This window comes from Argiope bruennichi, chromosome 10, assembly GCF_947563725.1.
Source record: "Argiope bruennichi chromosome 10, qqArgBrue1.1, whole genome shotgun sequence".
Lineage (NCBI taxonomy): Eukaryota > Metazoa > Arthropoda > Arachnida > Araneae > Araneidae > Argiope > Argiope bruennichi.
The window spans coordinates 107,139,516-107,162,293 of NC_079160.1; the positions used below are offsets into that span (position 1 = coordinate 107,139,516).

At 34.6% G+C, this 22,778-nt stretch overlaps 22 non-coding genes across 22 annotated transcripts; 16 read left to right on the forward strand and 6 right to left on the reverse strand.

The window, feature by feature from the left end:
• The first annotated feature begins 698 nt into the window (after positions 1 to 698).
• Positions 699 to 769, forward strand: Trnag-gcc (transfer RNA glycine (anticodon GCC)). Its single transcript has one exon. It is a non-coding gene; the product is annotated as a tRNA-Gly (tRNA).
• An 813-nt stretch (positions 770 to 1,582) lies between these two features.
• Positions 1,583 to 1,655, reverse strand: Trnav-aac (transfer RNA valine (anticodon AAC)). The gene has a single exon. It is a non-coding gene; the product is annotated as a tRNA-Val (tRNA).
• A 772-nt stretch (positions 1,656 to 2,427) lies between these two features.
• Trnal-caa (transfer RNA leucine (anticodon CAA)) lies at positions 2,428 to 2,543 on the forward strand. Its single transcript has 2 exons — positions 2,428 to 2,465; positions 2,498 to 2,543. It is a non-coding gene; the product is annotated as a tRNA-Leu (tRNA).
• Positions 2,544 to 3,583: 1,040 nt separating this feature from the next.
• Positions 3,584 to 3,654, forward strand: Trnag-gcc (transfer RNA glycine (anticodon GCC)). Its single transcript has one exon. It is a non-coding gene; the product is annotated as a tRNA-Gly (tRNA).
• An 812-nt stretch (positions 3,655 to 4,466) lies between these two features.
• On the reverse strand, positions 4,467 to 4,539 carry Trnav-aac (transfer RNA valine (anticodon AAC)). Its single transcript has one exon. It is a non-coding gene; the product is annotated as a tRNA-Val (tRNA).
• Positions 4,540 to 5,311: 772 nt separating this feature from the next.
• Trnal-caa (transfer RNA leucine (anticodon CAA)) lies at positions 5,312 to 5,427 on the forward strand. Its single transcript has 2 exons — positions 5,312 to 5,349; positions 5,382 to 5,427. It is a non-coding gene; the product is annotated as a tRNA-Leu (tRNA).
• Positions 5,428 to 6,467: 1,040 nt separating this feature from the next.
• On the forward strand, positions 6,468 to 6,538 carry Trnag-gcc (transfer RNA glycine (anticodon GCC)). Its single transcript has one exon. It is a non-coding gene; the product is annotated as a tRNA-Gly (tRNA).
• An 812-nt stretch (positions 6,539 to 7,350) lies between these two features.
• Trnav-aac (transfer RNA valine (anticodon AAC)) lies at positions 7,351 to 7,423 on the reverse strand. The gene has a single exon. It is a non-coding gene; the product is annotated as a tRNA-Val (tRNA).
• A 773-nt stretch (positions 7,424 to 8,196) lies between these two features.
• Trnal-caa (transfer RNA leucine (anticodon CAA)) lies at positions 8,197 to 8,312 on the forward strand. The gene is made up of 2 exons: positions 8,197 to 8,234; positions 8,267 to 8,312. It is a non-coding gene; the product is annotated as a tRNA-Leu (tRNA).
• A 1,040-nt stretch (positions 8,313 to 9,352) lies between these two features.
• Positions 9,353 to 9,423, forward strand: Trnag-gcc (transfer RNA glycine (anticodon GCC)). Its single transcript has one exon. It is a non-coding gene; the product is annotated as a tRNA-Gly (tRNA).
• An 812-nt stretch (positions 9,424 to 10,235) lies between these two features.
• On the reverse strand, positions 10,236 to 10,308 carry Trnav-aac (transfer RNA valine (anticodon AAC)). The gene has a single exon. It is a non-coding gene; the product is annotated as a tRNA-Val (tRNA).
• A 773-nt stretch (positions 10,309 to 11,081) lies between these two features.
• Trnal-caa (transfer RNA leucine (anticodon CAA)) lies at positions 11,082 to 11,197 on the forward strand. Its single transcript has 2 exons — positions 11,082 to 11,119; positions 11,152 to 11,197. It is a non-coding gene; the product is annotated as a tRNA-Leu (tRNA).
• A 1,040-nt stretch (positions 11,198 to 12,237) lies between these two features.
• Positions 12,238 to 12,308, forward strand: Trnag-gcc (transfer RNA glycine (anticodon GCC)). Its single transcript has one exon. It is a non-coding gene; the product is annotated as a tRNA-Gly (tRNA).
• A 1,658-nt stretch (positions 12,309 to 13,966) lies between these two features.
• Positions 13,967 to 14,082, forward strand: Trnal-caa (transfer RNA leucine (anticodon CAA)). The gene is made up of 2 exons: positions 13,967 to 14,004; positions 14,037 to 14,082. It is a non-coding gene; the product is annotated as a tRNA-Leu (tRNA).
• A 1,040-nt stretch (positions 14,083 to 15,122) lies between these two features.
• On the forward strand, positions 15,123 to 15,193 carry Trnag-gcc (transfer RNA glycine (anticodon GCC)). The gene has a single exon. It is a non-coding gene; the product is annotated as a tRNA-Gly (tRNA).
• An 812-nt stretch (positions 15,194 to 16,005) lies between these two features.
• On the reverse strand, positions 16,006 to 16,078 carry Trnav-aac (transfer RNA valine (anticodon AAC)). Its single transcript has one exon. It is a non-coding gene; the product is annotated as a tRNA-Val (tRNA).
• Positions 16,079 to 16,864: 786 nt separating this feature from the next.
• Positions 16,865 to 16,980, forward strand: Trnal-caa (transfer RNA leucine (anticodon CAA)). The gene is made up of 2 exons: positions 16,865 to 16,902; positions 16,935 to 16,980. It is a non-coding gene; the product is annotated as a tRNA-Leu (tRNA).
• Positions 16,981 to 18,020: 1,040 nt separating this feature from the next.
• On the forward strand, positions 18,021 to 18,091 carry Trnag-gcc (transfer RNA glycine (anticodon GCC)). Its single transcript has one exon. It is a non-coding gene; the product is annotated as a tRNA-Gly (tRNA).
• A 1,668-nt stretch (positions 18,092 to 19,759) lies between these two features.
• Positions 19,760 to 19,875, forward strand: Trnal-caa (transfer RNA leucine (anticodon CAA)). The gene is made up of 2 exons: positions 19,760 to 19,797; positions 19,830 to 19,875. It is a non-coding gene; the product is annotated as a tRNA-Leu (tRNA).
• Positions 19,876 to 20,915: 1,040 nt separating this feature from the next.
• Trnag-gcc (transfer RNA glycine (anticodon GCC)) lies at positions 20,916 to 20,986 on the forward strand. The gene has a single exon. It is a non-coding gene; the product is annotated as a tRNA-Gly (tRNA).
• Positions 20,987 to 21,798: 812 nt separating this feature from the next.
• Trnav-aac (transfer RNA valine (anticodon AAC)) lies at positions 21,799 to 21,871 on the reverse strand. The gene has a single exon. It is a non-coding gene; the product is annotated as a tRNA-Val (tRNA).
• A 780-nt stretch (positions 21,872 to 22,651) lies between these two features.
• Trnal-caa (transfer RNA leucine (anticodon CAA)) lies at positions 22,652 to 22,767 on the forward strand. Its single transcript has 2 exons — positions 22,652 to 22,689; positions 22,722 to 22,767. It is a non-coding gene; the product is annotated as a tRNA-Leu (tRNA).
• Positions 22,768 to 22,778: the final 11 nt, after the last annotated feature.

Here is a 22,778-nt window from a genome sequence, read left to right on the forward strand (position 1 = left end):
AGAAGTGCAATATAGAAAATTTATTCTTCCACACAAGACCTTTAATTATATTTTACATGAGTATTTGAAAATTATCAGAATCTTATGAAAAACATCAGTTTTCTGCAATCTTAAAATTCGTTTACGATATTGTAGTTATTCCTAGAAGTCTTGAAAATTTTGGTATTATTTCCATTTAGTGTTTTCAAAATCCTTTTGGATTCTACGATAGTTTTTGTTTTTCTCCTTTTAGTTAAAGAAATAAAGTTGCGGAAGTTATATTATTATTATATGTCATATCTTCTTATAGCAATATAAAACGTTTCGTTTATATTTTAATAAAAAAGTGTTCCCTATACATTAATTGCTCGTGCATAGATTGCTTTGCGTAAAGGTGGATTTCTAACTACATTGTTGTCTATGACACTGTGCTCAAACGGTCAAAAGAAAGATTGTTGTGAGTGTGTGTGGATAGTTCCTGCTTATAAACAATCAAACTATCAAAGCGAGAGGGAATAAAGAGCTTTTAGAGACACGAAATACGACTAAGTTAGAGAATGAAATTAATAGTTTCACATAATCCTGGTGAAGGTGACTCGTGCTTATTTGACAATATCTGCAGTCGACGCATACTTCGGTCGAATTACAAAACAGAAAAAATGAGGGCATTTTAGACTTCGTCATCCACTTGCAATCGTTGAGATGGCGGCGTTTCGTGAGCATCGGTGGTTCAGTGGTAGAATGCTCGCCTGCCACGCGGGCGGCCCGGGTTCAATTCCCGGCCGATGCAAGGACTCGTTTTTACTTATCATTATTCACTTTCACATGAATTTGTTTCGTCTTGCCAAACACCCAGATATAAAGCATTGCAAAGATATGAAATGTGCTTTTTCGCTACTGTCTGAAATTAGAATAAGAATCTCCGTTTGATTTAACATACTACAAGCAAACAAAAATGGGTACAAGAAAGTATTAAGAGCAGGTTTTTACTTCCTTTTTGTATGCAATCCAGAAAAAGCCGTTCGAGGGCCCATTATCTCAGTTGGCATTAGCGTCGTTCTAATAACGCGAATGTCGCGAGTTCGGAACCACCGTAGAACATGGCGTGACATTATTTTTACCTTTTCGTGGATGTTTCTCTTGTCGTTATATTTTATGTGCCTTCAATTAAAAGGAAATTAATTTCAGTTTTTCTATCAGATAATATGAGGTTTATGTCAGTTTTTTTATACATCGTTCGACATTGACATTGATTCATGTCAGAGAATTTTATTTCAAATTTCGAATTGACAAGGAATGTCCATTTGAATATCTATTGTTTTCAGCTGTTTAAGACACTTAATTAGCATCGTTGCATGAATTCAATTATTTTTATTCCATCTATTGAATATTTATCATTTATAACGGAATTTTTTAAATATAAAAAAGTTATTTAAAGATATTTTTCTTTCGGAGGCATAATCATTTTTTAAAAGGTTTATTCTATTTTTTTTCTTCTCCCCATTTTTAAATACAACTGTTAAGAATGTTAAAATAAAGCAACACTAACGGTAGCAATTCTCGAAAAATAAAAAGTGAAATGAAAAGACAACGGAACGAAACATGTACCCACCAGGTTTCGAACCTGGGACCTTCCGCGTGTTAGGCGGATGTGATAACCACTACACCATGGGTACACATGCACCTTTTAATAAATCAGACTCAGAGCAAAGCTGGTGAGTTCAAATGACCTGCTCTTTAGTAATTTCTTCTATTCTTGTAATAGTTTAACTGTCCTGCTTCAATACGCTTCCATTCAAATCTAATAACACATTTTTTTTTTAAAGTGATAAGTGTTTAAGCAGTCAATATGGATGAGCCAAAAGTGAAAATTGTTTCCTTTCAAGCAGACAGAAAAATTACTTTAAACCTATTAAGAAAAGGCGAAAATCCTTCATTGAAATTCCAAATAGTAGACGTTTTTCAGAATGTCTCTGAACGTTTTTTATAATATTGTTCTCAAAGTGATAGAAATACTCTTGATTCAATAACCCATATTATGGCTATTACAAAGTTTTGCATTCGCTGAACGTGAAACTCGGACTCACAACCCCGACATTAAAGAGTCTTCCGACATAACGAGGCGGAAGACGGAAACTCCCAATCGAAAGAGGAAAATATATTGCCAATCATTTTCTTAGCCATTCATGTGAATAATCGTCGTCATCATTAGTTCACTTTTTAAAAAAAAACATGACAAGTAATCGCACTTGCAATCCGATATCCCGGTGCTTTAAGTGAAAAGCAGAATACAAATTAATGGAACTCGCTACTTTGGGAAAAGCAATCAATAGTTGACGAAATGTGCTTTGCAATCTAACCTACAAAAACATTTTATCTTGACAGCTATGACTTAGTTTTCTTATCACATTCGCAGCTGATAAACGCTTTAAGCGAAAACATCGATGTGTCAGGATGGCCGAGCGGTCTAAGGCGCCAGACTCAAGAGGAATCTTGCTCTGTAGCAGAGTGCCGAGAGTTCTGGTCCACGAATGTGGGCGTGGGTTCGAATCCCACTTCTGACAGCGATTTTTTTAATCCTGTTTTTTCTTTCGGAAATAACGGTACATTGACTCGGTGGCAGTGAGAAATTACAATTTTCATTTGCCACCGTGGAAAAGCAGTGCCAATTTCAACCCCATTCATCATCAATGGTCTATCAATAGTATTTTGAAAACAATAATAATTATTTTTTGCTCCTGGAAACTAATTTTTCGAAACAACCACTTAGCATCATGTTTCAGTTCCTTCGGAAACATTCTATTAAAGTTTTTGAAATATTTAATAATTATTGCGATTGACAATGCAATCTATATAAATGAATCGCGACGGCTAAACTTTTGGCATTATCTAGAGTTTCTGACTATAGAAGTGCAATATAGAAAATTTATTCTTCCACACAAGACCTTTAATTATATTTTACATGAGTATTTGAAAATTATCAGAATCTTATGAAAAACATCAGTTTTCTGCAATCTTAAAATTCGTTTACGATATTGTAGTTATTCCTAGAAGTCTTGAAAATTTTGGTATTATTTCCATTTAGTGTTTTCAAAATCCTTTTGGATTCTACGATAGTTTTTGTTTTTCTCCTTTTAGTTAAAGAAATAAAGTTGCGGAAGTTATATTATTATTATATGTCATATCTTCTTATAGCAATATAAAACGTTTCGTTTATATTTTAATAAAAAAGTGTTCCCTATACATTAATTGCTCGTGCATAGATTGCTTTGCGTAAAGGTGGATTTCTAACTACATTGTTGTCTATGACACTGTGCTCAAACGGTCAAAAGAAAGATTGTTGTGAGTGTGTGTGGATAGTTCCTGCTTATAAACAATCAAACTATCAAAGCGAGAGGGAATAAAGAGCTTTTAGAGACACGAAATACGACTAAGTTAGAGAATGAAATTAATAGTTTCACATAATCCTGGTGAAGGTGACTCGTGCTTATTTGACAATATCTGCAGTCGACGCATACTTCGGTCGAATTACAAAACAGAAAAAATGAGGGCATTTTAGACTTCGTCATCCACTTGCAATCGTTGAGATGGCGGCGTTTCGTGAGCATCGGTGGTTCAGTGGTAGAATGCTCGCCTGCCACGCGGGCGGCCCGGGTTCGATTCCCGGCCGATGCAAGGACTCTTTTTTCTTATCATTATTCATTTTCACATGAATTTATTTCGTCTTGCCAAACACCCAGATATAAAGCATTGCAAAGATATGAAATGTGCTTTTTCGCAACTGTCTGAAATTAGAATAAGAATCTCCGCTTGATTTAACATACTACAAGCAAACAAAAAAGGGTACAAGAAAGTATTAAGAGCAGGTTTTTACTTCCTTTTTGTATGCAATCCAGAAAATGCCGTTCGAGGGCCAATTATCTCAGTTGGCATTAGAGTCGTTCTAATAACGCGAATGTCGCGACTTCGGAACCACCGTAGAACATTGCGTGACATTATTTTTACCTTTTCGTGGATGTTTCTCTTGTCGTTATATTTTATGTGCCTTCAATTAAAAGGAAATTAATTTCAGTTTTTCTATCAGATAATATGAGGTTTATGTCAGTTTTTTTATACATCGTTCGACATTGACATTGATTCATGTCAGAGAATTTTATTTCAAATTTCGAATTGACAAGGAATGTCCATTTGAATATCTATTGTTTTCAGCTGTTTAAGACACTTAATTAGCATCGTTGCATGAATTCAATTATTTTTATTCCATCTATTGAATATTTATCATTTATAACGGAATTTTTTAAATATAAAAAAGTTATTTAAAGATATTTTTCTTTCGGAGGCATAATCATTTTTTAAAAGGTTTATTCTATTTTTTTTCTTCTCCCCATTTTTAAATACAACTGTTAAGAATGTTAAAATAAAGCAACACTAACGGTAGCAATTCTCGAAAAATAAAAAGTGAAATGAAAAGACAACGGAACGAAACATGTACCCACCAGGTTTCGAACCTGGGACCTTCCGCGTGTTAGGCGGATGTGATAACCACTACACCATGGGTACACATGCACCTTTTAATAAATCAGACTCAGAGCAAAGCTGGTGAGTTCAAATGACCTGCTCTTTAGTAATTTCTTCTATTCTTGTAATAGTTTAACTGTCCTGCTTCAATACGCTTCCATTCAAATCTAATAACACATTTTTTTTTTAAAGTGATAAGTGTTTAAGCAGTCAATATGGATGAGCCAAAAGTGAAAATTGTTTCCTTTCAAGCAGACAGAAAAATTACTTTAAACCTATTAAGAAAAGGCGAAAATCCTTCATTGAAATTCCAAATAGTAGACGTTTTTCAGAATGTCTCTGAACGTTTTTTATAATATTGTTCTCAAAGTGATAGAAATACTCTTGATTCAATAACCCATATTATGGCTATTACAAAGTTTTGCATTCGCTGAACGTGAAACTCGGACTCACAACCCCGACATTAAAGAGTCTTCCGACATAACGAGGCGGAAGACGGAAACTCCCAATCGAAAGAGGAAAATATATTGCCAATCATTTTCTTAGCCATTCATGTGAATAATCGTCGTCATCATTAGTTCACTTTTTAAAAAAAAACATGACAAGTAATCGCACTTGCAATCCGATATCCCGGTGCTTTAAGTGAAAAGCAGAATACAAATTAATGGAACTCGCTACTTTGGGAAAAGCAATCAATAGTTGACGAAATGTGCTTTGCAATCTAACCTACAAAAACATTTTATCTTGACAGCTATGACTTAGTTTTCTTATCACATTCGCAGCTGATAAACGCTTTAAGCGAAAACATCGATGTGTCAGGATGGCCGAGCGGTCTAAGGCGCCAGACTCAAGAGGAATCTTGCTCTGTAGCAGAGTGCCGAGAGTTCTGGTCCACGAATGTGGGCGTGGGTTCGAATCCCACTTCTGACAGCGATTTTTTTAATCCTGTTTTTTCTTTCGGAAATAACGGTACATTGACTCGGTGGCAGTGAGAAATTACAATTTTCATTTGCCACCGTGGAAAAGCAGTGCCAATTTCAACCCCATTCATCATCAATGGTCTATCAATAGTATTTTGAAAACAATAATAATTATTTTTTGCTCCTGGAAACTAATTTTTCGAAACAACCACTTAGCATCATGTTTCAGTTCCTTCGGAAACATTCTATTAAAGTTTTTGAAATATTTAATAATTATTGCGATTGACAATGCAATCTATATAAATGAATCGCGACGGCTAAACTTTTGGCATTATCTAGAGTTTCTGACTATAGAAGTGCAATATAGAAAATTTATTCTTCCACACAAGACCTTTAATTATATTTTACATGAGTATTTGAAAATTATCAGAATCTTATGAAAAACATCAGTTTTCTGCAATCTTAAAATTCGTTTACGATATTGTAGTTATTCCTAGAAGTCTTGAAAATTTTGGTATTATTTCCATTTAGTGTTTTCAAAATCCTTTTGGATTCTACGATAGTTTTTGTTTTTCTCCTTTTAGTTAAAGAAATAAAGTTGCGGAAGTTATATTATTATTATATGTCATATCTTCTTATAGCAATATAAAACGTTTCGTTTATATTTTAATAAAAAAGTGTTCCCTATACATTAATTGCTCGTGCATAGATTGCTTTGCGTAAAGGTGGATTTCTAACTACATTGTTGTCTATGACACTGTGCTCAAACGGTCAAAAGAAAGATTGTTGTGAGTGTGTGTGGATAGTTCCTGCTTATAAACAATCAAACTATCAAAGCGAGAGGGAATAAAGAGCTTTTAGAGACACGAAATACGACTAAGTTAGAGAATGAAATTAATAGTTTCACATAATCCTGGTGAAGGTGACTCGTGCTTATTTGACAATATCTGCAGTCGACGCATACTTCGGTCGAATTACAAAACAGAAAAAATGAGGGCATTTTAGACTTCGTCATCCACTTGCAATCGGTGAGATGGCGGCGTTTCGTGAGCATCGGTGGTTCAGTGGTAGAATGCTCGCCTGCCACGCGGGCGGCCCGGGTTCGATTCCCGGCCGATGCAAGGACTCTTTTTTCTTATCATTATTCATTTTCACATGAATTTATTTCGTCTTGCCAAACACCCAGATATAAAGCATTGCAAAGATATGAAATGTGCTTTTTCGCAACTGTCTGAAATTAGAATAAGAATCTCCGCTTGATTTAACATACTACAAGCAAACAAAAAAGGGTACAAGAAAGTATTAAGAGCAGGTTTTTACTTCCTTTTTGTATGCAATCCAGAAAATGCCGTTCGAGGGCCAATTATCTCAGTTGGCATTAGAGTCGTTCTAATAACGCGAATGTCGCGACTTCGGAACCACCGTAGAACATTGCGTGACATTATTTTTACCTTTTCGTGGATGTTTCTCTTGTCGTTATATTTTATGTGCCTTCAATTAAAAGGAAATTAATTTCAGTTTTTCTATCAGATAATATGAGGTTTATGTCAGTTTTTTTATACATCGTTCGACATTGACATTGATTCATGTCAGAGAATTTTATTTCAAATTTCGAATTGACAAAGAATGTCCATTTGAATATCTATTGTTTTCAGCTGTTTAAGACACTTAATTAGCATCGTTGCATGAATTCAATTATTTTTATTCCATCTATTGAATATTTATCATTTATAACGGAATTTTTTAAATATAAAATAGTTATTTAAAGATATTTTTCTTTCGGAAGCATAATCATTTTTTAAAAGGTTTATTCTATTTTTTTTCTTCTCCCCATTTTTAAATACAACTGTTAAGAATGTTAAAATAAAGCAACACTAACGGTAGCAATTCTCGAAAAATAAAAAGTGAAATGAAAAGACAACGGAACGAAACATGTACCCACCAGGTTTCGAACCTGGGACCTTCCGCGTGTTAGGCGGATGTGATAACCACTACACCAAGGGTACACATGCACCTTTTAATAAATCAGACTCAGAGCAAAGCTGGTGAGTTCAAATGACCTGCTCTTTAGTAATTTCTTCTATTCTTGTAATAGTTTAACTGTCCTGCTTCAATACGCTTCCATTCAAATCTAATAACACATTTTTTTTTTTAAAGTGACAAGTGTTTAAGCAGTCAATATGGATGAGCCAAAAGTGAAAATTGTTTCCTTTCAAGCAGACAGAAAAATTACTTTAAACCTATTAAGAAAAGGCGAAAATCCTTCATTGAAATTCCAAATAGTAGACGTTTTTCAGAATGTCTCTGAACGTTTTTTATAATATTGTTCTCAAAGTGATAGAAATACTCTTGATTCAATAACCCATATTATGGCTATTACAAAGTTTTGCATTCGCTGAACGTGAAACTCGGACTCACAACCCCGACATTAAAGAGTCTTCCGACATAACGAGGCGGAAGACGGAAACTCCCAATCGAAAGAGGAAAATATATTGCCAATCATTTTCTTAGCCATTCATGTGAATAATCGTCGTCATCATTAGTTCACTTTTTAAAAAAAAACATGACAAGTAATCGCACTTGCAATCCGATATCCCGGTGCTTTAAGTGAAAAGCAGAATACAAATTAATGGAACTCGCTACTTTGGGAAAAGCAATCAATAGTTGACGAAATGTGCTTTGCAATCTAACCTACAAAAACATTTTATCTTGACAGCTATGACTTAGTTTTCTTATCACATTCGCAGCTGATAAACGCTTTAAGCGAAAACATCGATGTGTCAGGATGGCCGAGCGGTCTAAGGCGCCAGACTCAAGAGGAATCTTGCTCTGTAGCAGAGTGCCGAGAGTTCTGGTCCACGAATGTGGGCGTGGGTTCGAATCCCACTTCTGACAGCGATTTTTTTAATCCTGTTTTTTCTTTCGGAAATAACGGTACATTGACTCGGTGGCAGTGAGAAATTACAATTTTCATTTGCCACCGTGGAAAAGCAGTGCCAATTTCAACCCCATTCATCATCAATGGTCTATCAATAGTATTTTGAAAACAATAATAATTATTTTTTGCTCCTGGAAACTAATTTTTCGAAACAACCACTTAGCATCATGTTTCAGTTCCTTCGGAAACATTCTATTAAAGTTTTTGAAATATTTAATAATTATTGCGATTGACAATGCAATCTATATAAATGAATCGCGACGGCTAAACTTTTGGCATTATCTAGAGTTTCTGACTATAGAAGTGCAATATAGAAAATTTATTCTTCCACACAAGACCTTTAATTATATTTTACATGAGTATTTGAAAATTATCAGAATCTTATGAAAAACATCAGTTTTCTGCAATCTTAAAATTCGTTTACGATATTGTAGTTATTCCTAGAAGTCTTGAAAATTTTGGTATTATTTCCATTTAGTGTTTTCAAAATCCTTTTGGATTCTACGATAGTTTTTGTTTTTCTCCTTTTAGTTAAAGAAATAAAGTTGCGGAAGTTATATTATTATTATATGTCATATCTTCTTATAGCAATATAAAACGTTTCGTTTATATTTTAATAAAAAAGTGTTCCCTATACATTAATTGCTCGTGCATAGATTGCTTTGCGTAAAGGTGGATTTCTAACTACATTGTTGTCTATGACACTGTGCTCAAACGGTCAAAAGAAAGATTGTTGTGAGTGTGTGTGGATAGTTCCTGCTTATAAACAATCAAACTATCAAAGCGAGAGGGAATAAAGAGCTTTTAGAGACACGAAATACGACTAAGTTAGAGAATGAAATTAATAGTTTCACATAATCCTGGTGAAGGTGACTCGTGCTTATTTGACAATATCTGCAGTCGACGCATACTTCGGTCGAATTACAAAACAGAAAAAATGAGGGCATTTTAGACTTCGTCATCCACTTGCAATCGGTGAGATGGCGGCGTTTCGTGAGCATCGGTGGTTCAGTGGTAGAATGCTCGCCTGCCACGCGGGCGGCCCGGGTTCGATTCCCGGCCGATGCAAGGACTCGTTTTTCTTATCATTATTCATTTTCACATGAATTTATTTCGTCTTGCCAAACACCCAGATATAAAGCATTGCAAAGATATGAAATGTGCTTTTTCGCAACTGTCTGAAATTAGAATAAGAATCTCCGTTTGATTTAACATACTACAAGCAAACAAAAATGGGTACAAGAAAGTATTAAGAGCAGGTTTTTACTTCCTTTTTGTATGCAATCCAGAAAAAGCCGTTCGAGGGCCCATTATCTCAGTTGGCATTAGCGTCGTTCTAATAACGCGAATGTCGCGAGTTCGGAACCACCGTAGAACATGGAGTGACATTATTTTTACCTTTTCGTGGATGTTTCTCTTGTCGTTATATTTTATGGGCCTTCAATTAAAAGGAAATTAATTTCAGTTTTTCTATCAGATAATATGAGGTTTATGTCAGTTTTTTTATACATCGTTCGACATTGACATTGATTCATGTCAGAGAATTTTATTTCAAATTTCGAATTGACAAAGAATGTCCATTTGAATATCTATTGTTTTCAGCTGTTTAAGACACTTAATTAGCATCGTTGCATGAATTCAATTATTTTTATTCCATCTATTGAATATTTATCATTTATAACGGAATTTTTTAAATATAAAATAGTTATTTAAAGATATTTTTCTTTCGGAAGCATAATCATTTTTTAAAAGGTTTATTCTATTTTTTTTCTTCTCCCCATTTTTAAATACAACTGTTAAGAATGTTAAAATAAAGCAACACTAACGGTAGCAATTCTCGAAAAATAAAAAGTGAAATGAAAAGACAACGGAACGAAACATGTACCCACCAGGTTTCGAACCTGGGAAATTCCGCGTGTTAGGCGGATGTGATAACCACTACACCATGGGTACACATGCACCTTTTAATAAATCAGACTCAGAGCAAAGCTGGTGAGTTCAAATGACCTGCTCTTTAGTAATTTCTTCTATTCTTGTAATAGTTTAACTGTCCTGCTTCAATACGCTTCCATTCAAATCTAATAACACATTTTTTTTTTTAAAGTGACAAGTGTTTAAGCAGTCAATATGGATGAGCCAAAAGTGAAAATTGTTTCCTTTCAAGCAGACAGAAAAATTACTTTAAACCTATTAAGAAAAGGCGAAAATCCTTCATTGAAATTCCAAATAGTAGACGTTTTTCAGAATGTCTCTGAACGTTTTTTATAATATTGTTCTCAAAGTGATAGAAATACTCTTGATTCAATAACCCATATTATGGCTATTACAAAGTTTTGCATTCGCTGAACGTGAAACTCGGACTCACAACCCCGACATTAAAGAGTCTTCCGACATAACGAGGCGGAAGACGGAAACTCCCAATCGAAAGAGGAAAATATATTGCCAATCATTTTCTTAGCCATTCATGTGAATAATCGTCGTCATCATTAGTTCACTTTTTAAAAAAAAACATGACAAGTAATCGCACTTGCAATCCGATATCCCGGTGCTTTAAGTGAAAAGCAGAATACAAATTAATGGAACTCGCTACTTTGGGAAAAGCAATCAATAGTTGACGAAATGTGCTTTGCAATCTAACCTACAAAAACATTTTATCTTGACAGCTATGACTTAGTTTTCTTATCACATTCGCAGCTGATAAACGCTTTAAGCGAAAACATCGATGTGTCAGGATGGCCGAGCGGTCTAAGGCGCCAGACTCAAGAGGAATCTTGCTCTGTAGCAGAGTGCCGAGAGTTCTGGTCCACGAATGTGGGCGTGGGTTCGAATCCCACTTCTGACAGCGATTTTTTTAATCCTGTTTTTTCTTTCGGAAATAACGGTACATTGACTCGGTGGCAGTGAGAAATTACAATTTTCATTTGCCACCGTGGAAAAGCAGTGCCAATTTCAACCCCATTCATCATCAATGGTCTATCAATAGTATTTTGAAAACAATAATAATTATTTTTTGCTCCTGGAAACTAATTTTTCGAAACAACCACTTAGCATCATGTTTCAGTTCCTTCGGAAACATTCTATTAAAGTTTTTGAAATATTTAATAATTATTGCGATTGACAATGCAATCTATATAAATGAATCGCGACGGCTAAACTTTTGGCATTATCTAGAGTTTCTGACTATAGAAGTGCAATATAGAAAATTTATTCTTCCACACAAGACCTTTAATTATATTTTACATGAGTATTTGAAAATTATCAGAATCTTATGAAAAACATCAGTTTTCTGCAATCTTAAAATTCGTTTACGATATTGTAGTTATTCCTAGAAGTCTTGAAAATTTTGGTATTATTTCCATTTAGTGTTTTCAAAATCCTTTTGGATTCTACGATAGTTTTTGTTTTTCTCCTTTTAGTTAAAGAAATAAAGTTGCGGAAGTTATATTATTATTATATGTCATATCTTCTTATAGCAATATAAAACGTTTCGTTTATATTTTAATAAAAAAGTGTTCCCTATACATTAATTGCTCGTGCATAGATTGCTTTGCGTAAAGGTGGATTTCTAACTACATTGTTGTCTATGACACTGTGCTCAAACGGTCAAAAGAAAGATTGTTGTGAGTGTGTGTGGATAGTTCCTGCTTATAAACAATCAAACTATCAAAGCGAGAGGGAATAAAGAGCTTTTAGAGACACGAAATACGACTAAGTTAGAGAATGAAATTAATAGTTTCACATAATCCTGGTGAAGGTGACTCGTGCTTATTTGACAATATCTGCAGTCGACGCATACTTCGGTCGAATTACAAAACAGAAAAAATGAGGGCATTTTAGACTTCGTCATCCACTTGCAATCGGTGAGATGGCGGCGTTTCGTGAGCATCGGTGGTTCAGTGGTAGAATGCTCGCCTGCCACGCGGGCGGCCCGGGTTCGATTCCCGGCCGATGCAAGGACTCTTTTTTCTTATCATTATTCATTTTCACATGAATTTATTTCGTCTTGCCAAACACCCAGATATAAAGCATTGCAAAGATATGAAATGTGCTTTTTCGCAACTGTCTGAAATTAGAATAAGAATCTCCGCTTGATTTAACATACTACAAGCAAACAAAAAAGGGTACAAGAAAGTATTAAGAGCAGGTTTTTACTTCCTTTTTGTATGCAATCCAGAAAATGCCGTTCGAGGGCCAATTATCTCAGTTGGCATTAGAGTCGTTCTAATAACGCGAATGTCGCGACTTCGGAACCACCGTAGAACATTGCGTGACATTATTTTTACCTTTTCGTGGATGTTTCTCTTGTCGTTATATTTTATGTGCCTTCAATTAAAAGGAAATTAATTTCAGTTTTTCTATCAGATAATATGAGGTTTATGTCAGTTTTTTTATACATCGTTCGACATTGACATTGATTCATGTCAGAGAATTTTATTTCAAATTTCGAATTGACAAAGAATGTCCATTTGAATATCTATTGTTTTCAGCTGTTTAAGACACTTAATTAGCATCGTTGCATGAATTCAATTATTTTTATTCCATCTATTGAATATTTATCATTTATAACGGAATTTTTTAAATATAAAATAGTTATTTAAAGATATTTTTCTTTCGGAAGCATAATCATTTTTTAAAAGGTTTATTCTATTTTTTTTCTTCTCCCCATTTTTAAATACAACTGTTAAGAATGTTAAAATAAAGCAACACTAACGGTAGCAATTCTCGAAAAATAAAAAGTGAAATGAAAAGACAACGTAACGAAACATGTACCCACCAGGTTCCGAACCTGGGACCTTCCGCGTGTTAGGCGGATGTGATAACCACTACACCAAGGGTACACATGCACCTTTTAATAAATCAGACTCAGAGCAAAGCTGGTGAGTTCAAATGACCTGCTCTTTAGTAATTTCTTCTATTCTTGTAATAGTTTAACTGTCCTGCTTCAATACGCTTCCATTCAAATCTAATAACACATTTTTTTTTTTAAAGTGACAAGTGTTTAAGCAGTCAATATGGATGAGCCAAAAGTGAAAATTGTTTCCTTTCAAGCAGACAGAAAAATTACTTTAAACCTATTAAGAAAAGGCGAAAATCCTTCATTGAAATTCCAAATAGTAGACGTTTTTCAGAATGTCTCTGAACGTTTTTTATAATATTGTTCTCAAAGTGATAGAAATACTCTTGATTCAATAACCCATATTATGGCTATTACAAAGTTTTGCATTCGCTGAACGTGAAACTCGGACTCACAACCCCGACATTAAAGAGTCTTCCGACATAACGAGGCGGAAGACGGAAACTCCCAATCGAAAGAGGAAAATATATTGCCAATCATTTTCTTAGCCATTCATGTGAATAATCGTCGTCATCATTAGTTCACTTTTTAAAAAAAAACATGACAAGTAATCGCACTTGCAATCCGATATCCCGGTGCTTTAAGTGAAAAGCAGAATACAAATTAATGGAACTCGCTACTTTGGGAAAAGCAATCAATAGTTGACGAAATGTGCTTTGCAATCTAACCTACAAAAACATTTTATCTTGACAGCTATGACTTAGTTTTCTTATCACATTCGCAGCTGATAAACGCTTTAAGCGAAAACATCGATGTGTCAGGATGCCCGAGCGGTCTAAGGCGCCAGACTCAAGAGGAATCTTGCTCTGTAGCAGAGTGCCGAGAGTTCTGGTCCACGAATGTGGGCGTGGGTTCGAATCCCACTTCTGACAGCGATTTTTTTAATGCTGTTTTTTCTTTCGGAAATAACGGTACATTGACTCGGTGGCAGTGAGAAATTACAATTTTCATTTGCCACCGTGGAAAAGCAGTGCCAATTTCAACCCCATTCATCATCAATGGTCTATCAATAGTATTTTGAAAACAATAATAATTATTTTTTGCTCCTGGAAACTAATTTTTCGAAACAACCACTTAGCATCATGTTTCAGTTCCTTCGGAAACATTCTATTAAAGTTTTTGAAATATTTAATGATTATTGCGATTGACAATGCAATCTATATAAATGAATCGCGACAGCTAAACTTTTGGTATTATCTAGAGTTTCTGACTATAGAAGTGCAATATAGAAAATTTATTCTTCCACACAAGACCTTTAATTATATTTTACATGAGTATTTGAAAATTATCAGAATCTTATGAAAAACATCAGTTTTCTGCAATCTTAAAATTCGTTTACGATATTGTAGTTATTCCTAGAAGTCTTGAAAATTTTGGTATTATTTCCATTTAGTGTTTTCAAAATCCTTTTGGATTCTACGATAGTTTTTGTTTTTCTCCTTTTAGTTAAAGAAATAAAGTTGCGGAAGTTATATTATTATTATATGTCATATCTTCTTATAGCAATATAAAACGTTTCGTTTATATTTTAATAAAAAAGTGTTCCCTATACATTAATTGCTCGTGCATAGATTGCTTTGCGTAAAGGTGGATTTCTAACTACATTGTTGTCTATGACACTGTGCTCAAACGGTCAAAAGAAAGATTGTTGTGAGTGTGTGTGGATAGTTCCTGCTTATAAACAATCAAACTATCAAAGCGAGAGGGAATAAAGAGCTTTTAGAGACACGAAATACGACTAAGTTAGAGAATGAAATTAATAGTTTCACATAATCCTGGTGAAGGTGACTCGTGCTTATTTGACAATATCTGCAGTCGACGCATACTTCGGTCGAATTACAAAACAGAAAAAATGAGGGCATTTTAGACTTCGTCATCCACTTGCAATCGGTGAGATGGCGGCGTTTCGTGAGCATCGGTGGTTCAGTGGTAGAATGCTCGCCTGCCACGCGGGCGGCCCGGGTTCGATTCCCGGCCGATGCAAGGACTCGTTTTTCTTATCATTATTCATTTTCACATGAATTTATTTCGTCTTGCCAAACACCCAGATATAAAGCATTGCAAAGATATGAAATGTGCTTTTTCGCAACTGTCTGAAATTAGAATAAGAATCTCCGCTTGATTTAACATACTACAAGCAAACAAAAAAGGGTACAAGAAAGTATTAAGAGCAGGTTTTTACTTCCTTTTTGTATGCAATCCAGAAAATGCCGTTCGAGGGCCCATTATCTCATGTGGCATTAGAGTCGTTCTAATAACGCGAATGTCGCGACTTCGGAACCACCGTAGAACATTGCGTGACATTATTTTTACCTTTTCGTGGATGTTTCTCTTGTCGTTATATTTTATGTGCCTTCAATTAAAAGGAAATTAATTTCAGTTTTTCTATCAGATAATATGAGGTTTATGTCAGTTTTTTTATACATCGTTCGACATTGACATTGATTCATGTCAGAGAATTTTATTTCAAATTTCGAATTGACAAAGAATGTCCATTTGAATATCTATTGTTTTCAGCTGTTTAAGACACTTAATTAGCATCGTTGCATGAATTCAATTATTTTTATTCCATCTATTGAATATTTATCATTTATAACGGAATTTTTTAAATATAAAATAGTTATTTAAAGATATTTTTCTTTCGGAAGCATAATCATTTTTTAAAAGGTTTATTCTATTTTTTTTCTTCTCCCCATTTTTAAATACAACTGTTAAGAATGTTAAAATAAAGCAACACTAACGGTAGCAATTCTCGAAAAATAAAAAGTGAAATGAAAAGACAACGGAACGAAACATGTACCCACCAGGTTTCGAACCTGGGACCTTACGCGTGTTAGGCGGATGTGATAACCACTACACCATGGGTACACATGCACCTTTTAATAAATCAGACTCAGAGCAAAGCTGGTGAGTTCAAATGACCTGCTCTTTAGTAATTTCTTCTATTCTTGTAATAGTTTAACTGTCCTGCTTCAATACGCTTCCATTCAAATCTAATAACACATTTTTTTTTTAAAGTGACAAGTGTTTAAGCAGTCAATATGGATGAGCCAAAAGTGAAAATTGTTTCCTTTCAAGCAGACAGAAAAATTACTTTAAACCTATTAAGAAAAGGCGAAAATCCTTCATTGAAATTCCAAATAGTAGACGTTTTTCAGAATGTCTCTGAACGTTTTTTATAATATTGTTCTCAAAGTGATAGAAATACTCTTGATTCAATAACCCATATTATGGCTATTACAAAGTTTTGCATTCGCTGAACGTGAAACTCGGACTCACAACCCCGACATTAAAGAGTCTTCCGACATAACGAGGCGGAAGACGGAAACTCCCAATCGAAAGAGGAAAATATAGTGCCAATCATTTTCTTAGCCATTCATGTGAATGTTGGTGAATAATCGTCGTCATCATTAGTTTACTTTAAAAAAAAAAAAAAACATGACAACTAATCGTACTTGCAATCCGATATCCCGGTGCTTTAAGTGAAAAGCAGAATACAAATTAATGGAACTCGCTACTTTGGGGAAAGCAATCAATAGTTGACGAAATGTGCTTTGCAATCTAACCTACAAAAACATTTTATCTTGACAGCTATGACTTAGTTTTCTTATCACATTCGCAGCTGATAAACGCTTTAAGCGAAAACATCGATGTGTCAGGATGGCCGAGCGGTCTAAGGCGCCAGACTCAAGAGGAATCTTGCTCTGTAGCAGAGTGCCGAGAGTTCTGGTCCACGAATGTGGGCGTGGGTTCGAATCCCACTTCTGACAGCGATTTTTTTAATGCTGTTTTTTCTTTCGGAAATAACGGTACATTGACTCGGTGGCAGTGAGAAATTACAATTTTCATTTGCCACCGTGGAAAAGCAGTGCCAATTTCAACCCCATTCATCATCAATGGTCTATCAATAGTATTTTGAAAACAATAATAATTGTTTTTTGCTCCTGGAAACTAATTTTTCGAAACAACCACTTAGCATCATGTTTCAGTTCCTTCGGAAACATTCTATTAAAGTTTTTGAAATATTTAATAATTATTGCGATTGACAATGCAATCTATATAAATGAATCGCAACGGCTAAACTTTTGGTATTATCTAGAATTTCTGACTATAGAAGTGCAATATAGAAAATTTATTCTTCCACACAAGACCTTTAATTATATTTTACATGAGTATTTGAAAATTATCAGAATCTTATGAAAAACATCAGTTTTCTGCAATCTTAAAATTCGTTTACGATATTGTAGTTATTCCTAGAAGTCTTGAAAATTTTGGTATTATTTCCATTTAGTGTTTTCAAAATCCTTTTGGATTCTACGATAGTTTTTGTTTTTCTCCTTTTAGTTAAAGAAATAAAGTTGCGGAAGTTATATTATTATTATATGTCATATCTTCTTATAGCAATATAAAACGTTTCGTTTATATTTTAATAAAAAAGTGTTCCCTATACATTAATTGCTCGTGCATAGATTGCTTTGCGTAAAGGTGGATTTCTAACTACATTGTTGTCTATGACACTGTGCTCAAACGGTCAAAAGAAAGATTGTTGTGAGTGTGTGTGGATAGTTCCTGCTTATAAACAATCAAACTATCAAAGCGAGAGGGAATAAAGAGCTTTTAGAGACACGAAATACGACTAAGTTAGAGAATGAAATTAATAGTTTCACATAATCCTGGTGAAGGTGACTCGTGCTTATTTGACAATATCTGCAGTCGACGCATACTTCGGTCGAATTACAAAACAGAAAAAATGAGGGCATTTTAGACTTCGTCATCCACTTGCAATCGGTGAGATGGCGGCGTTTCGTGAGCATCGGTGGTTCAGTGGTAGAATGCTCGCCTGCCACGCGGGCGGCCCGGGTTCGATTCCCGGCCGATGCAAGGACTCGTTTTTCTTATCATTATTCACTTTCACATGAATTTATTTCGTCTTGCCAAACACCCAGATATAAAGTATTGCAAAGATATGAAATGTGCTTTTTTCCAACTGTCTGAAATTAGAATAAGAATCTCCGCTTGATTTAACATACTACAAGCAAACAAAAATGGGTACAAGAAAGTATTAAGAGCAGGCTTTTACTTCCTTTATGTATGCAATCCAGAAACTGCCGTTCGAGGGCCCATTATCTCAGTTGGCATTAGCGTCGTTCTAATAACGCGAATGTCGCGAGTTCGGAACCACCGTAGAACATTGCGTGACATTATTTTTACCTTTTCATGGATGTTTCTCTTGTCGTTATATTTTATGTGCCTTCAATTAATAGGAAATTAATTTCAGTTTTTCTATAAGATAATATGAGGTTTATGTCAGTTTTTTTATACATCGTTCGACATTGACATTGATTCATGTCAGAGAATTTTATTTCAAATTTCGAATTGAAAAAGAATGTCCATTTGAATATCTATTGTTTTCAGCTGTTTAAGACACTTAATTAGCATCGTTGCATGAATTCAATTATTTTTATTCCATCTATTGAATATTTATCATTTATAACGGAATTTTTTAAATATAAAATAGTCATTTAAAGATATTTTTCTTTCGGAAGCATAATCAGTTTTTAAAAGGTTTATTCTATTTTTTTTTTTCTTCTCCCCATTTTTAAATACAACTGTTAAGAATGTTAAAATAAAGCAACACTAACGGTAGCAATTCTCGAAAAATAAAAAGTGAAATGAAAAGACAACGGAACGAAACATGTACCCACCAGGTTTCGAACCTGGGACCTTAAGCGTGTTAGGCGGATGTGATAACCACTACACCATGGGTACACATGCACCTTTTAATAAATCAGACTCAGAGCAAAGCTGGTGAGTTCAAATGACCTGCTCTTTAGTAATTCCTTCTATTATTGTAATAGTTTAACTGTCCTGCTTCAATACGCTTCCATTCAAATCTAATAACACATTTTTTTTTTAAGTGATAAGTGTTTTAGCAGTCAATATGGATGAGCCAAAAGTGAAAATTGTTTCCTTTCAAGCAGACAGAAAAATTACTTTAAACCTATTAAGAAAAGGCGAAAATCCTTCATTGAAATTCCAAATAGTAGACGTTTTTCAGAATGTCTCTGAACGTTTTTTATAATATTGTTCTCAAAGTGATAGAAATACTCTTGATTCAATAACCCATATTATGGCTATTACAAAGTTTTGCATTCGCTGAACATGAAACTCGGACTCACAACCCCGACATTAAAGAGTCTTCCGACATAACGAGGCGGAAGACGGAAACTCCCAATCGAAAGAGGAAAATATATTGCCAATCATTTTCTTAGCCATTCATGTGAATGTTGGTGAATAATCGTCGTCATCATTAGTTTACTTTAAAAAAAAAACATGACAAGTAATCGTACTTGCAATCCGATATCCCGGTGCTTTAAGTGAAAAGCAGAATACAAATTAATGGAACTCGCTACTTTGGGGAAAGCAATCAATAGTTGACGAAATGTGCTTTGCAATCTAACCTACAAAAACATTTTATCTTGACAGCTATGACTTAGTTTCCTTATCACATTCGCAGCTGATAAACGCTTTAAACGAAAACATCAATGTGTCAGGATGGCCGAGCGGTCTAAGGCGCCAGACTCAAGAGGAATCTTGCTCTGTAGCAGAGTGCCGAGAGTTCTGGTCTACGAATGTGGGCGTGGGTTCGAATCCCACTTCTGACAGCGATTTTTTTAATGCTGTTTTTTCTTTCGGAAATAACGGTACATTGACTCGGTGGCAGTGAGAAATTACAATTTTCATTTGCCACCGTGGAAAAGCAGTGCCAATTTCAACCCCATTCATCATCAATGGTCTATCAATAGTATTTTGAAAACAATAATAATTGTTTTTTGCTCCTGGAAACTAATTTTTCGAAACAACCACTTAGCATCATGTTTCAGTTCCTTCGGAAACATTCTATTAAAGTTTTTGAAATATTTAATAATTATTGCGATTGACAATGCAATCTATATAAATGAATCGCGACGGCTAAACTTTTGGTATTATCTAGAGTTTCTGACTATTGAAGTGCAATATAGAAAATTTATTCTTTCACACAAGACCTTTAATTATATTTTACATGAGTATTTGAAAATTATCAGAATCTTATGAAAAACATCAGTTTTCTGCAATCTTAAAATTCGTTTACGATATTGTAGTTATTCCTAGAAGTCTTGAAAATTTTGGTATTATTTCCATTTAGTGTTTTCAAAATCCTTTTGGATTCTACGATAGTTTTTGTTTTTCTCCTTTTAGTTAAAGAAATAAAGTTGCGGAAGTTATATTATTATTATATGTCATATCTTCTTATAGCAATATAAAACGTTTCGTTTATATTTTAATAAAAAAGTGTTCCCTATACATTAATTGCTCGTGCATAGATTGCTTTGCGTAAAGGTGGATTTCTAACTACATTGTTGTCTATGACACTGTGCTCAAACGGTCAAAAGAAAGATTGTTGTGAGTGTGTGTGGATAGTTCCTGCTTATAAACAATCAAACTATCAAAGCGAGAGGGAATAAAGAGCTTTTAGAGACACGAAATACGACTAAGTTAGAGAATGAAATTAATAGTTTCACATAATCCTGGTGAAGGTGACTCGTGCTTATTTGACAATATCTGCAGTCGACGCATACTTCGGTCGAATTACAAAACAGAAAAAATGAGGGCATTTTAGACTTCGTCATCCACTTGCAATCGGTGAGATGGCGGCGTTTCGTGAGCATCGGTGGTTCAGTGGTAGAATGCTCGCCTGCCACGCGGGCGGCCCGGGTTCGATTCCCGGCCGATGCAAGGACTCGTTTTTCTTATCATTATTCACTTTCACATGAATTTATTTCGTCTTGCCAAACACCCAGATATAAAGCATTGCAAAGATATGAAATGTGCTTTTTCGCAACTGTCTGAAATTAGAATAAGAATCTCCGTTTGATTTAACATACTACAAGCAAACAAAAATGGGTACAAGAAAGTATTAACAGCAGGTTTTTACTTCCTTTTTGTATGCAATCCAGAAAAAGCCGTTCGAGGGCCCATTATCTCAGTTGGCATTAGCGTCGTTCTAATAACGCGAATGTCGCGAGTTCGGAACCACCGTAGAACATGGCGTGACATTATTTTTACCTTTTCGTGGATGTTTCTCTTGTCGTTATATTTTATGTGCCTTCAATTAAAAGGAAATTAATTTCAGTTTTTCTATCAGATAATATGAGGTTTATGTCAGTTTTTTTATACATCGTTCGACATTGACATTGATTCATGTCAGAGAATTTTATTTCAAATTTCGAATTGACAAAGAATGTCCATTTGAATATCTATTGTTTTCAGCTGTTTAAGACACTTAATTAGCATCGTTGCATGAATTCAATTATTTTTATTCCATCCATTGAATATTTATCATTTATAACGGAATTTTTTAAATATAAAAAAGTTATTTAAAGATATTTTTCTTTCGGAAGCATAATCATTTTTTAAAAGGTTTATTCTATTTTTTTTCTTCTCCCCATTTTTAAATACAACTGTTAAGAATGTTAAAATAAAGCAACACTAACGGTAGCAATTCTCGAAAAATAAAAAGTGAAATGAAAAGACAACGGAACGAAACATGTACCCACCAGGTTTCGAACCTGGGACCTTCCGCGTGTTAGGCGGATGTGATAACCACTACACCATGGGTACACATGCACCTTTTAATAAATCAGACTCAGAGCAAAGCTGGTGAGTTCAAATGACCTGCTCTTTAGTAATTCCTTCTATTCTTGTAATAGTTTAACTGTCCTGCTTCAATACGCTTCCATTCAAATCTAATAACACATTTTTTTTTAAGTAATAAGTGTTTAAGCAGTCAATATGGATGAGCCAAAAGTGAAAATTGTTTCCTTTCAAGCAGACAGAAAAATTACTTTAAACCTATTAAGAAAAGGCGAAAATCCTTCATTGAAATTCCAAATAGTAGACGTTTTTCAGAATGTCTCTGAACGTTTTTTATAATATTGTTCTCAAAGTGATAGAAATACTCTTGATTCAATAACCCATATTATGGCTATTACAAAGTTTTGCATTCGCTGAACGTGAAACTCGGACTCACAACCCCGACATTAAAGAGTCTTCCGACATAACGAGGCGGAAGACGGAAACTCCCAATCGAAAGAGGAAAATATATTGCCAATCATTTTCTTAGCCATTCATGTGAATGTTGGTGAATAATCGTCGTCATCATTAGTTTACTTTTTAAAAAAAAACATGACAAGTAATCGCACTTGCAATCCGATATCCCGGTGCTTTAAGTGAAAAGCAGAATACAAATTAATGGAACTCGCTACTTTGGGGAAAGCAATCAATAGTTGACGAAATGTGCTTTGCAATCTAACCTACAAAAACATTTTATCTTGACAGCTATGACTTAGTTTCCTTATCACATTCGCAGCTGATAAACGCTTTAAGCGAAAACATCGATGTGTCAGGATGGCCGAGCGGTCTAAGGCGCCAGACTCAAGAGGAATCTTGCTCTGTAGCAGAGTGCCGAGAGTTCTGGTCCACGAATGTGGGCGTGGGTTCGAATCCCACTCCTGACAGCGATTTTTTT